The sequence below is a fragment of the Carassius auratus genome, chromosome 22 (assembly GCF_003368295.1).
Source record: "Carassius auratus strain Wakin chromosome 22, ASM336829v1, whole genome shotgun sequence".
NCBI classification, from domain to species: Eukaryota; Metazoa; Chordata; class Actinopteri; order Cypriniformes; family Cyprinidae; genus Carassius; species Carassius auratus.
In genome coordinates this window covers 17,016,604-17,020,861 of record NC_039264.1, presented here as the reverse complement: position 1 = coordinate 17,020,861, position 4,258 = coordinate 17,016,604, and the positions used below count along the sequence as shown (strand labels likewise).

At 37.5% G+C, this 4,258-nt stretch overlaps 1 long non-coding RNA gene across 1 annotated transcript; it reads left to right on the top strand.

The window, feature by feature from the left end:
• The first annotated feature begins 1,647 nt into the window (after positions 1-1,647).
• Positions 1,648-3,942, top strand: LOC113039844 (uncharacterized). Its single transcript, XR_003275087.1, has 5 exons — positions 1,648-2,144; positions 2,465-2,763; positions 2,854-3,044; positions 3,175-3,334; positions 3,881-3,942. It is a non-coding gene; the product is annotated as an uncharacterized LOC113039844 (long non-coding RNA).
• The last annotated feature ends 316 nt before the right edge of the window (positions 3,943-4,258 follow it).

Below are 4,258 nucleotides of genomic sequence, written 5' to 3'. Positions count from 1 at the left end.
CTTTGTGCCTGTTTTCAGTTGGGACTGGATGAGAACACTATTAGTTTTTTTTTTTTTTACTTTTTTGCTAGAGTTAATTTCATCCTATATTCAAATGGCTCTAATTTTGAAGTTGAGGAGATTTGAGAAGTTAAGTAATCTCATCCAGTCCCTTTTGAAAACCACTGGGCCTCACCAGCTCCCCCCATCCCAGATAGCAAAATCGTCCGGGCCTTTTCTGGATTCTTCTGGCATTTGTTTGGTTTGTGTACGTTGTTGGCAAATGGATGGCATTCCTGAAGAGTCCCAGAATCGGTGGTGGCGCAGCTGGGGGTGGTGGAGGGAGGGGCATTATTTTATGGCTCTCTTCTGGCAAATATGAAATGTGCCAGATTCAACGTATTTTTCAGTTGCTGTTGTGGGAGTGATTGTGAAATGACTTAAACAAGTATTTCCTCTCATGTTTTATCATTATATATATATATATATATATATATATATATATATATATATATAGCCTCTAATGGACAAAGCTGTCTTTGTCATAACTTTATGAAATTACACGAAGTTACACAATTTAATAATTAATCAATTTTACTGAATTCACATTTAAAATGTATGTAAAGGTAGGGTCTGACCATAATTAACTTGGCATAATAAAATAAAAATGGATACCTGATATTTAAGCATGAAAAAACAAACTTATTAAAACATTAATGATTTACCCTTTGACCTCGCTGCCGCGCCATTTTAAACGGAGTCGTGTAACGTTACCTGAACTGCGTTGAGGTAAAGTGTTGCTTAAGCTGAACTATGATTTATTTTTAGTAATTCCATTAACTGTCCTGCAAATAGCTCGTTACCTAATTATATTTTCTGTTGTATAGGTGGTAAGTTCCGTGTAAACTGGCATTATATTATATGATATGTTGTGAGAAGCAGAAACTGTCCCGTTTTTTAATAGTTGTACCAGACCTTAGCGTCAGCACTTACTTTAGCTAACCGAACCCGTTTCTCTTGACCAAGCCAAATGTTCCTGTACATTTCCTGACAGAGATTTCTCCGGGGACTGTCAAGAGCCAAGTAAAAGGAAGGTAAGTTGTGTTCTGTTCGTCTTTTATCTGCTAAGTAGATTTTTTTTCTTTTCGCGCCCTAACGTTAAAGTGCCCTCATGAGCTCCAGGCAGATTGTCATGGCAGTTTTAGATGACATGAATATGATGAGAAAATTGCATATGGCGTATGGATAGGCCAGATCCATTTTCTCACGCACTGAAAAATCGCGAAGCAAAGAGGACATGGAGACCGACAGACTAGACCAAGCAGCTTACTTATGATATAAAAAAAAAAATCTCAGATTCTGTCAATTTTATGGAAAGGGTCAATAAAATTTAGCCTACCTCAGGAAGCAATTTAATGACCATAATATAGGCCATAGCACGTTAGTTGGCTAGAAAAAAAGAGCTATAGAGTATTTAGCTAAATATGTGTAGCCTATTATATTACACATTTATTATATTTTTTTACTTTTATCATTAGATAATGTTGTTATTATAATAAAAACCCATTATATTTAATTTGAATTATTTTTAATACTACCAGTTTTTTTTTCTTGAGAAAAATTAATGTCTATCTTGTGTACCTAATATTTATCCAAATTCACAAGAATTTAACTGAAATGCTGAAATTAGTTTCAAGCAATAATAAAAAATGTAGCTTACCAGGTGTTGTAACTAATTCTAATAAAATTCAGTTTACTAAAATGTTGAAAATCAATGTACCACAGCCTTCTTGTACCCTGGTAACGTTAACACTTGATTTTAAAGTGTCTACATAAGAGTGAGCCTTATTAGCATGGCGCACATCATGAACTTTAATGACACTTATGTTTATGACTGGTGTCATTAAGTGTATTTATTTGTTTTTTTGTAATGTAAAGTTGACACTGGGATGCAGACATTACAAGAACCAAATTATTTAATATATTACAATCATGATATTATCTCACAACACCAATAACGGTTTGTGTAAAGCTTTGTTTTTCACTTTGTTCCCATTCTTGACAGATAGCTTTAGTGAGGCAAGGTTGAAACTTCGCCGGGCAGAAGATGACCCAGACCTCCAGTCAGAAGCAGAGGAGGGGAGGCCAGCAAAAAGATAAACCAGGTATGTCGCAAATCTGCTGAATCCAGGATAATGTGTGTTGCACTCAGATTTTGCTCAGTTTATCTACATAGCGTTAGTCTTTAAACTAAGGCATTTAAAAAGATTTAAGCATTTAAGTTGCCAAATTTCTGTTAGAAGTATCACTGAAAAAATAGTATGTGGGGTAATTGATGAGAAACCGTAATTGTAGGATTTAATTTACTTCAAAACCTTAGTTTTATCGAGTTTTATTCATAGATGGGTCTCTTCAGAGTAGGCAGTGTAAACGGGTCTTATACGGCTGTAGGGTTTTAAATAATTTTGGTTTTCTCTCTTCAAAGACCAAACCAGCACTTCCTCTCGAGTCAGGAGGAGTCTGATGAGGAGTTTGTGAAGCGCAAACCAGTCCTCCCTAAGGTGCCCTCCATTCCACATCTGCCGTTACTGTTGCGTGATGCCATTTCCTCATGAGATGAAATCTCTCCGCCAGCTAGTCAACCTTGCCTCTCTGCAGCCGTTTCACGCCCTTGGACCTCCTGAGATCCTACCATCTTCCCCCCTCAGCCATCTCGCCACCATGAAACTCCTGAGCCATTCCATCTCGTCCCTAATGCTGCTTCTGAGATGGACCTGCACTCTGGTGAGACCTTATTCTCTATTTCCATTTAAAATACTTTTCTATGTTACAGCTGGCAAGGAATGAACCGTTTTTAAAATGTTCTGGTTTCAGCATTACTACGAGAGATCATTGCCAAGAAGGAGGTGATGTGTGATATGCAAAGAAATTTGCTGCGGATTGTTCAGGATCTCTCTTCTACACCTACACCACATGGATGGAAGTTTCCTGGCGTTGAGGGATGCTGAGGTTCTATTGTCGCTGGACTGTGAAATTAAAACAAAGCCAGAGACGAGAAGGGCTTGGTATTAATTACTTTTATCATTAGTAGTTGGACCAGTTTTTTTTCTGAACTTTTTATTTTTATTTTTTTTGCTTTCTCCGCAATGAACATTCATATTTGCAAAACATTTAGTTTTTTGTTTTGTTTTTCAGGTGCTGACACTGGGCCTTGCTGGGGGCGTGACCCTCAAGGACACTGTGTGGAGGGTCATGAAGATGATGCTTTAGAACGACTTGGCCTGCAAAATAAATTGGACAGGCCTCCATGGCAAAACATCATTTCAGGGCCTATAAGTCAAGAATGTTGTCACAGGTAAAAGTGTTGATTAGATGTACCAGGCAACATTTTTAGGTTCATTTACCAGCTTCCTAGTCACTTCGATGAGCTGCCACCCCTCAATACAGGGTGAATAAAGGCTCTTGGCCGCCTCCAGTTAAATGGCCACCGTTTATAGAGGCAAATCTTTGTTTGTATGCTAACATAGGACATAAATGCAGAGAAATGTCTTTGTTTTTCAGAATAACCATGTACGTGTGAAAGGGGTGTTAGTCTATCGTTCGTGGTCGGACTACACATTATGATATAGTCTGGCTTGTCAGGCTATGTATATCTCTCTTTTGTAAGGTCTGGGTCTGTTTAACTCCATAGTGGTAAAGAAACTGTATGAACAAATTATGCTATCACTTTCCCTTAAGTCTGTCACACAAAGTCAACAAAAGAATGGGACTTAACTAAAGTTAAGGCCTAAATTAAATTTAAGTTTAAATGTCATTGCCTGTCTTTACTTTGTCTTTAAAAAGTTTTATATTTAAACTCTGGAACCTGCCATGATATCTTTTAATTGTTTGTTTCTTGAAGCCATTCAGAGAAATCCTGGTTGCAGAGAAGCTACGAACCAGGAGGTGGAGCAATGGTTGGAGCATCGAAAATACATTTTGGTCCAAAAATAGCAAAAACTATGACTTTATTCAGCATTGTCTTCTCTTCCGTGTCTGATGTGTGAGAGAGAGTTCAAATCAAAGCAGCTGGATATCCGGTTCACAAACTAATCATTCAGTTCACCAAATCGAACTGAATCGTTTTAAATGGTTCGCATCTCCAATAAGCATTAATTAATAAATGACTTAAGCTGTTAACTTGTTTAATGTGGCTGACACTCCCTCTGAGTTCAAACAAACCAATATCCCGGAGTAATTCATTTACTCAAACAGTACACTGACTGAACTGCTGTGAAGA